The 10,485-nt window shown below is 43.7% G+C and overlaps 1 pseudogene; it reads left to right on the top strand.

Annotated features, from left to right (window-relative positions):
• On the top strand, window positions 5,659-5,999 carry LOC102174513 (annotated as a pseudogene).

Genomic DNA, 10,485 nt, shown 5'->3' with positions numbered 1-10,485 from the left:
ACTGGAAAAGGTCAGTTTTCATTCCAATCCCAAAGAAAGGCAATGCCAAAGAATACTCAAACTAGCGCTATTGCACTCATCTCACATGCTAGTAAAGTAATGCTCAACATTCTCCAAGCCAGGCTTCAGCAATATGGGAACCATGAACTTCCTGATGTTCAAGCTGGTTTTAGAAAAGGCAGAGGAACCAGAGATCAAATTGCCAACATCCGCTGGATCATGGAAAAAGCAAGAGAGTTCCAGAAAACCATCTACTTCTGCTTTATTGACTATGCCAAAGCCTTTGACTGTGTGGATCACAATAAACTGTGGAAAGTTCTTCAAGAGTTGGGAATAGCAGACCACCGGACCTGCCCCTTGAGAAACCTATATGCAGGTCAGGAAGCAACAGTTAGAACTGGACATGGAACAACAGACCGGTTCCAAAGAGGAAAAGGAATGTCAAGGCTGTATATTGTCACCCTGCTTATTTAACTTCTATGCAGAGTACATCATGAGAAACGCTGGGCTGGAAGAAGCACAAGCTGGGCTGGAAGCACATTGCTGGGAGAAATATCAATAACCTCAGATATGCAGATGACACCACCCTTATGGCAGAAAGTGAAGAGGAACTAAAAAGCCTCTTGATGAAAGTGAAAGAGGAGAGCGAAAAAGTTGGCTTAAAGCTCAACATTCAGAAAACGAAGATCATGGCATCCGGTCCCATCACTTTATGGGAAATAGATGGGCAAACAATGAAACAGTGTCAGATTATTCTTTTGGGGCTCCAAAATTACCGAAGATGGTGATTGTGGCCATGAAATTAAAAGACGCTTACTCCTTGGAAGACCAACCTAGAGAGCATATTGAAAAGCAGAGACATACTTTGCCAACAAATGTCCATCTAGTCAAGGCTATGGTTTTTCCTGTGGTCATGTATGGATGTGAGAGTTGAACTGTGAAGAAGGCTGAGCGCCGAAGAATTGATGCTTTTGAACTGTGGTGTTGGAGAAGACTCTTGAGAGCCCCTTGGACTGCAAGGAGATCCAACCAGTGCATTCTGAAGGAGATCAGCCCTGGGATATCTTTGGAGGGAATGATGCTGAGCCTGAAGCTCCAGTACTTTGGCCACCTCATGCGAAGAGTTGACTCATTGGAAAAGACTGATGCTGGGAGGGATTGGGGGCAGGAGGAGAAGGGACAACAGAGGATGAGATGGCTGGATGGCATCATGGACTCGATGGATGTGAGTCTGAGAGAACTCCGGGAGTTGGTGATGGACAGGGAGGCCTGGCGTGCTGCAGTCCATGGGTCGCAAAGAGTCGGACACGACTGAGCGACTGAACTCAACTAAAGTGCCATCAGTGTAGGATTCATAAAATAAATAATCATTCAAACAGAAAACAGAAAACTGAGAAGCTGAGACTAAGAAAAGTGCTAAGACATGTTGCCACAAAAGGAGCAAGATAAGAAACATTGTATCACACCCTTCTTGCTAGGAAAAAATGTCTTTATATACTCTTTCCATATATTATATAGTATATAGGAGGGAAGGGAACGGAGTACAGCCTTTAAAAGAAGGACACAGCTGATACAACAAAAACTGGTTAGAGCCAACTAGAGGGCACCTCCTTGGTGGTCCAGTGACTGAGAATCTGACTTGTAACGCAGGGGACACCGGCTCGATCCCTGGTTGGGAACTGAGGTCCCACATGCTGCAGCGCAACGAAGCCTGCACGCCACAAGTAGAGAGCCCGCATGCTGCGACCACAGCAGTGCGCACGCTGCGGCTGCAGAGTTTGCTCCTTAAAGAAATGGCCCACAGGACACAGCAGAGTTTCTTCGTGCTACAACTAAGATGCAGCCAAAAGAAAAAAAATTAAAAACAAAAAAACAACTGGGCCCAAGATGGTGGAAGACTTGACTTCCAGTGGACATGGAGCCTCATTATCCGCTCATTGGAATACATCAGATAAACGACACACCCGCAGAGCTCTGGGGTCATAAAGGCCAAACGTGGGTGGCGCCCCTTCTTCCAAATAACTGGAATGATCCTCCCACTTGTTAGCCTGTGAAATTACCCAGCCCATAAAGCTAACCACCCCAGATTCCGGGACTGCTGTTGCCATGGGAGGTGGACCACGCTCTGGGGAGTGTTTCTCCCAGGGCCTCTCACCTGGGTCTGAGGTGGCCCACACCCTGTCCATGGCACGTATATCTCCCTAAAGAAACCTGCTACCCCACTTAGTTCTCAGGACAAAGCCCTCTTGCCTCTGCTTGTATCCTCCACCAGGGTCCTATATTAACATCTACTTATCACTTAGCCTCTTGCTGAGTGCCTCCGGTGCTTAGACGTAAAGACTCTGAGCTTCCTGAGACCAGGTGTGCTGTTTCAGCTGGGAGACTGTGGGTTTAAGTCCAGTCTGAAGTGTGACTGGGCTCAGGACCCCAGTCTCAGGGATGCAGCTTCATCTTTGAAGGACGCATAAGAGACTGGTAAGAGTGGCTGCCTTCAGAGAGGTGACTGAATGAGAAAGCAATTCTCTTTTCCCTCTTTTCCCCTCTTGTAACTTGGATTTTGTGCCATTTGAATGTATTACCTATTCCCTCCAATTTATAAGGAGCCATTGTTCAATATTTCCTTAAAGAATGTTTCAAATGCACACAAAAATAGAAGAGCTTTATGAGCTCTCATTTACCTGTCACCTAGCCCATTCCTGTCATCCGGCTCTTACTTCCCTCCCATCCGTTTCATAAACTGAGCCTTTATAGAAGCAGAGATGCAGCTCTACAAGCAACGCAAAGCCTGCTGTTGTTCAGTCGCTCAGTCGTGCCCGACTCCCTGTGACCGTACGGACTGCAACGCACTGCTTCCTCTGTCCTCTGCTGTCTCCTGAGTTTGCTTAAGTCCATGTCCACAGAGTCGGTGATGCTATTTAACCATCTCATCCTCTGCCTCCCCCTGCTCCTTTTGCCTTCAATATTTCCCAGCATCGGGGTCTTTTCCAATAGTTGGCTCCTTGCATCAGGTGGCTATAGTATTGGAGTTTCATCTTCAGCATCATTCCTTCCAATGAACACCCAGGACTGATCTCCTTCAGAATGGACTGGCTGGATCTCCTTGCAGTCCAAGGGACTCTCAAGAGTCTTCTCCAACACCACAGTTCAGAAGCATCAATTCTTTGGTGCTCAGCTTTCTTTATGGTCCAGCTCTTACATCCTTCTGAAGAGTGTCTTTTAATTTCATGGTTGCAATCATGGTCTGTAGTGATTCAAATCCTACCTATTCCTTTTTTTATTTCCTACCTATCCTTTTAATCAATCTCCAAACCTCCACTGTGAAGAAATGAAAGTGTTACTCATTCAGTTGTGTCTGACTCTTTGAGACTCCATGAACTGTAGACCACCAGGCTCCTCTGACTTCAAAAGTTGGACATGACTTAGCACCTAACCAATAACAGCAAGCTTATATATATATATATATATATATATATATATATATATATGTATATATATATGTTTTTTTTTTCAGCTATCTGTCTTGATAGTGTTAACTACAAATTGGCACTTGCCAAGGGCATTTGCCATCTGCCCCTGTGGAGCCTGAACCCTGTACTGCAGCAGCTGTTGACCTTTGACAAGCCCTGAGGGAAGTTGAGTGTGGAGGATGAGGCGCTCCGTGCTCCAAGGATACTGCTGGAATAAGTCTTTAAATAGATATTTTAAGGAACTGATTTCATGATCCCAATCTCTGCATCTGCTCGTATCCAAAAGGCACTAAATCCCTTCATGGTGACATCAGCTCCTTGTGACTAGCGGAAAACCTTTTGTGAAATAAGCTCCTGATTACGCTGAACTCCCCTTCACCAACATCATATCCATTGACCTCCCCCACTGCCTCTTCAGCGCGGTTTCTCAGAGCTGTCTGAGGGGCTGTCTCCCAGGCTGCAGTCCTCATTTTGCCCCAAATAAAACTTCGCTCACACTCTCACGTTGTGCCCCTTTTTTCTTAGTTGACGGCGTTCCATGCTTCCTTTCTCCTTTCAGATTTACTCACTATTGTTATTATTTTGTAATTTTTATCCTTGCGCTATTTTGGGATTCATACATTCTACCATTTTTCCCACTGAAGTGGCTGCTCCGACTGCAGACCACAGGCCCTGAGCGCGTGGGCCTCCGGTAGTTACAGCCCTGGGCTCCAGAGCACTGCCTCGGTGTTTGTGGTTTATGCGCACAGTTGCTCCGAGGCATGGGGGATCTTCCAAGACCGAGGATCGAGCCTGCGTCCCCTGCATTGGCAGGTGGATTCTTTACCACTGAAGCCACCAGGGAAGCCTGGGAAACATTGTTTTTTTTTCTTGCTAGTGAATATCTCATTTCTGCCTACATGTACATTTATCAATATTTGCTGAACATTCCTTCTGAGATCATGCGCCCTTTAATTGCCTGTTTGAGAAATCATCTTCATTTTTACTGTTATTTGAGTACACGTTGAAGTATATGATTCTATACTGATCTTCTTTTGAAGATCATTAGCATTAAGGTGTTATTTCAGTTCCTTTCGTTTTTACTGTTGCTGGTTGTTCTTTTGCGGGTAAAAACAGCTCTTTTTCATCTTTCCCTTTGTTTTCCTTGCATCTCAATATAGCCGTATGTGAATTTTTAATTTCTCCGCACGCCATGGTTTTCATCCTGTTTCTTAAAGCTGAGAATTCATAGATTTTATCAAATCTAAGCAATATTTGGCTGTAATCACTTCAATGTTTTCTCTTCTCCATTCTCTTCACTTTCTCCTTGGAACAAAATTAGAAGGTTATCAGATCTCATCTTGTTTCATATTATTTAACCTTTTTATTTATTTATCTATTTATTTCTTTTTTAATTTGTTTGTCTTTTTGTTTTTTTATGTTAACCTCCCTAATTGAGTATTCCATTTCTTTGTATAGCTGGGTTGGGAAAATATGTCAGCTCTAACTTCCATTTCTATGTTTTTTTTCATCTATCTCTAACCTTCGATAGCTCATTAAATGAATTTTTAGTTTTAATTTCTGTATTTTTTATTTCTAATATTTCCAATAGTTTCCTTTCATAATCTGCCAGGACATGTTTGATAATCTGTAATTCCGTGACCATGCTTTTGGTTTTACACTTACTTTTAAAAAGATTTTAAATATACCTGTGATTCCGACAACTCTAGAATCTTCAGCCCTTGACAGAAGAAAGAAGGTAAATTTTTAGGTATTTGAAAATGCATGGGCTCTGTCTTCAGGTATCTGGATCTTAATCATTTCCAGTCCTCATTCCTTTCCTTTAATTACTTTTGTATCATAAAGTAGAATGAAATTCAAATGTACCTTTTGCAGAGTGTGTGTTTACTCATATTTGAGCATACCAAACAAATTATTTGCTCTTGACATCATAAACAGTCTGGTTATAGCCTTTAATAAGCTTCGTTCTGTGTCAGTACTCATCTCAGATGAGCACACTGCTGACCTAAAACATAGTTAGACTCCTCTTATTAAGGCAGAAGAGGGGGCGGAGGAGGGAGTGAGCCACTGGTGCGACGTCTGCCGCTGTATCATTGAGTTGTCATTTTCTGTATGTGTGAGAATTCCTCAAAAGTGCAGCATGCCTGAGGCGCCGAAGCTAGAGGCCAGCAGCCGTAGCTGCAGCCATTTCATGTCCAACCGCAGGATGTTTCCCTTGGCCAGGAACGCACTAAGTCGTCTGAGAGCTGAAAGCATTCAGCAAGCAGCAGCAAGGCAGACCCACCAGAGGCAGGCACCTGATTTCCATGACAAATATGGTAATGCCGTATTAGCTAGTGGAGCCACTTTCCGTGTTGCTGTGTGGGTATATACAGCCACACAAATTGGAATAGAGTGGAACCCATCGCCTGTTGGCACAGTCACCCCAAAGGAATGGAGAGAACAGTAATCATCCAAGCTGGTTTAATACTGAATTGTTTCAGAATCAACTCATAATTAATTCCAAGTAAAAATACTATGTACCCATTAAAATACAGCATGTTTGAAGAAATAAAGTATACTTGAAACCTTCAAAAAAAAAGAAAAGTGTAGCAGACCTGAAACAAACATGCCACTGATGAGATTCTCATAGTATCTTCGAAACATGCTTTTAAAAAATGTTTAAATTGAAGTATTATAAACATACTGAAAAATCTTTCATAACATTGATTAGTTCCGTGAATTTCCACAAACTATGTAATCACCCCCAGATTAAAAAATAAAGACAAAACCCCAAATACATGACTCGAACCCAGCACGCCAAAGCTCCTTCAGACCTCTTTCACATTAGGCACCAGGGGTCACCACTGTCAACTACTTGCAAATAAAGGAAATAGTGATTCCTTTGGTGTCAACTTCATTTGCTCTACATTTTGTGAAAGTCGCTCGTATAACTGAATATTTTAAGGATCCTTCTTCCCTGTGAAACTATAGCATACAGTTGCTGAAATACGCTGAAACTGGTTCACACATTCTACTGTTAGGAGGGTTTGGGTAGTTTATACCTTGGGGAAATTTAAGAATAATGCTGCTGTGTACCTTCCTGTAAGTGTCTTCTGGGAACATGTGTGTGCAGTTCTGCTGTATTCTGTATTCCTCTGCCAGAAGAACCACTGGGACACAGCGATGCCTATGTTCTTCCTCGGATACTGACCGAGAGTTTTTCCAAATGGAATGAGTGTACATCTAATCTTCACACTGGCTGTGGAAGAGCATCTGGTTGGTTTGGTTGCTGCCCAGCCTCACCCACAATTGGTATTTTCTGGAAATGTCATATCAGCCATTCTGGGAATGTGCAAAAAGCACAGTGAAATTTCAGGTGCTTCCAGTCAGTTTGCAGATTCTGAGAGTTTGCAGGCAAGAAGGGCAACCAGGTCAAGCTCTGCCACTGCTGGGGCTGTTCCTTAGCATCTCGTCCAAAATAAAGAACTGGGGAGATGGTTTAGTGCTGCTTGATATCACTGTCACCACAAGCCCTGCTGCTGCTGCTGCTAAGTCGCTTCAGTCGTGTCCGACTCTGTGCGACCCCATAGACAGCAGCCCACCAGGCTCCCCCGTCCCTGGGATGCTCCAGGCAAGAACACTGGAGTGGGTTGCCATTTCCTTCTCCAATGCATGAAAGTGAAAAGTGAAAGTGAAGTCGCTCAGTCGTGTCCAACTCTTTGCAACCCCATGGACTGTAGCCTACCAGGCTCCTCTGTCCATGGGATTTTCCAGGCAGGAGTACTGGAGTGGGGTGCCACTGCCTTCTCCGCACCACAAGCCCTAGAAATGCACAAATAGTGGGAGATACAAAACATGAGGACAAAGAAGCACTCAGAGGAACACTGTGGTCCAACACCCTTTCTGCGATTCCCTCGTATAGCCAAGTAAACAGTGAGTGAGCAGGCCCATCAGTGTCCTGAAAGCTCATCTACGTCCTCTGAGTTCCCCCAGAGGACCAGTGAGCAGAGCAGGTAGAGGGGCCATCTAATGCCAAGTTAAGACTGCCTTTGTCTGAGGCAGAAATGTTGCTTTCTTGATATTTTTCTTAATCAGCCTAGCTCAGATCTGATCTGATATGCACATGGTAGAGTTTATTTACAGTTTCCTTGGAGGACTGGAAGGGTAGTCTGTTGCTCACTGTTTCCTTCTTTCTATCGAAGGATAATTGATTTACAGTGTTGTTTGTGTTAATTTCTGCTGTACAGCAAAGTGACTTAGTCATACACATATATATGCTTTTCCGTTTTGGTTTATACCAGGAGATTGGAAATAGCGCTCTGGGCTCTACTCTAGGACCTTGTTTATTCATTCTAAATGTAACAGTTTGCGTCTACTAACCCCAAAGTCCCTCTTCCCTTTTGTCAACTCTTGCCCCCATCTTTTGTCAACTGTTTCTGACTTAAGAGGCGCTAACATATGGGAGTATCAGGTTGTAAACTGTTGGTAGGGGACCTTTCTTCAGCAGTGATTTTTCCTCTTCAATTAAGACTTTTGAAATTGGCGACAAGGACAGACTTGAGACACATCCTCCAGGAAACATTTATGTCTTTTGATATTTGTAGGTGTCTGCTATTCTTGCTTATAGGTTTTCTTGTCTTGACCACTGTTTCTCATCTGATTCTCTAAAGTCAGACTGAGAGCAAACTATCTGTGCGAACACAGTGTGACCTGATCCTCATGGTGCTTTCATTTCTGTAACTGCAGGTGGCCTCAAGAGAAAGCAAAAAACAAACAAACCAACTGTACATATTCTGGACCAGTTACTTGCTGGGGGAAAAAATCCAGATGATAAGAAAGGTGGGTTTTTCCTCCTGGCTTTTCTCTAGAGAAGCAGCCCTATTCCAACTTTCTGGTGGAAGTGAGGATTGACAGGAGGCAAAAGAAAATGATTTTCTGGGTAAAGAACTATGGCTGTGCTTCTGTAAGCTGCTGGATTCCCTTTAGAGAGTACAGGTTTGTCATGGGGTCTGGGACACACCTTCACGTCGCTTTGTGTGGGGTGTCTTTCCCCTAGATTACATCTCCCTTCCAGAGCGAAACTGCAAGTGTCAACTTTTTCAGTAGAAATTCTGTCACCTGGGACTTCCCCGGGTGGTCCAGTGGGTGGGAGCCTGCCTTATAATGCATGGGATGTGGGTTTGATCCCAGGTCAGGGAACTAGGATCCCACATGCTGTGGAGCAGCTAAGCCCGACAGCCACAACTGGGGAATCCGTGCCACCACAATGAAAGATCCCACACCGCACAACAGGGATCCTGTGTGTGGCAGCTAAGACCCTACACAGCCAAATAAATAAATACATGAATATATAGAGTATTTTTTTAAAATCCTGTTACCATTACCTCGTGGGTATGAGTGCATCCTCTTTCCACCCTATTTAGGTGTCTTGCAATCCCATTATGACTGTAACCACTGAGAGTTACTATCAGACCCCAAAGCTAAGAATAAATTCTTCACAGGACTGTCCTTTCTTCAGACACCCAGTCACAATTCAGTGGTCCCCAGACTACTGGTACTTCCAAAAGACTGGAGATAAATTTAGGGGTCCCCATGACCCCCTCAAGTTTGATACTTTACTATTAATGACTCACAGGACTCAGGAAAGGGCTATACTTCTTACTGAAGTTTTATTTTATTATTTACTATTATGTATTTATTACATAGGATGAGGTCTGTGAGAGGATCCTGGAAGCATAGCTTCCATCGCCTCTCCCTGTGGGGTCAGAGTACATCACCCTCCAGCACATTCATGTATTCACCAAACAAAACCTCCACTGAGCTTTAGTGTCTCTAATTTTTACTGGGGTTTCACTATATAGGCATAATTGACTAAAGCATTGCCCAAATGATTGAAGTTGATCTCTGTCTGCCCTCCCCTCTCCTAGTCTTTGATCATGGCAAAAGATCATAGGATCTATGATCATACGATCATACCTGTCTGAGAATTGACATTTGCATGGTACCCCACTCCAGTTCTCTTGCCTGGAAAGTCCCATGGACGGAGGAGCCTGGTGGGCTGCAGTCCATGGGGTTGCTAAGAGTCGGACATGATTGAGCGACTTCACTTTCACTTTTCACTTTCATGCATTGGAGAAGGAAATGGCAACCCACTCCAGTGTTCTTGCCTGGAGAATCCCAGGGACAGGGGAGCCTGGTGGGCTGCCGTCTACGGGTTTGCATAGAGTCAGACACGGCTGAAGCGACTTAGCAGCAGCAGCAGCATAGCATTTATATAACAAATACGGCAAGAGTACGAGCATGAATATAACATTTGGAGGAGCAAGTGTGGGGCACAGGTTTTTTGGCTCCAGTGTACTTCCTAATACGGGTGTCTGTCAATACCATAATTATAATTTTACTAATAATACTAGTGTTAGACCATATTGCAAAATGGCAGATATAACCTGAAAAATAAAAGTCGAGATACTGACACATTACTAAAGTTCCTTTCCGTCATTCATAATTAGTTCAGCCCATCATCGTGGTGTATATCCAAGATGTCCCCACAGGCCAGGGTCACACAACCATGCAGACTTGCATTTGAGATTGTCAGGTTCCAAGAAAAGGAGCTGTCTCAGCTATATATGCTTCACTCTTTCTGGCATCTGGAATAACTGAACTAAGGGCTTTTTTTTTTGAAGAATACAAGATTTATTCCATTGTCTAATCCATGTATTCATTCCTTTACGCTCAGTATTACTTCCCCTTCTCCCCTCTGATACAGAACTAATGTGCTATTTCTACACTAGACAATACAGGTGCGTTTACTGTGAACCCCATTTTGACCAGAGGAAGTGAAAGCACAACTCACTCAATCAGGTCCTTAAGGATTTTGACATAAAATATAAAGGTATCGTTACAATTTCTTATCTAGAAACCATGTCTGATCCTGACAATTGTAGTTGCAACCCAGTCCTGGAACTACTGGGTCAGTTGGAAAAAAAAATTGAGGTGATGGGGGAAGAGAGAAACATATATAGACATACCATCATCT

This window comes from Capra hircus, chromosome 2, assembly GCF_001704415.2.
Source record: "Capra hircus breed San Clemente chromosome 2, ASM170441v1, whole genome shotgun sequence".
NCBI classification, from domain to species: Eukaryota; Metazoa; Chordata; class Mammalia; order Artiodactyla; family Bovidae; genus Capra; species Capra hircus.
Note: the sequence above shows the minus strand (reverse complement) of the source record. Positions and strands in the feature narration are given on the sequence as shown.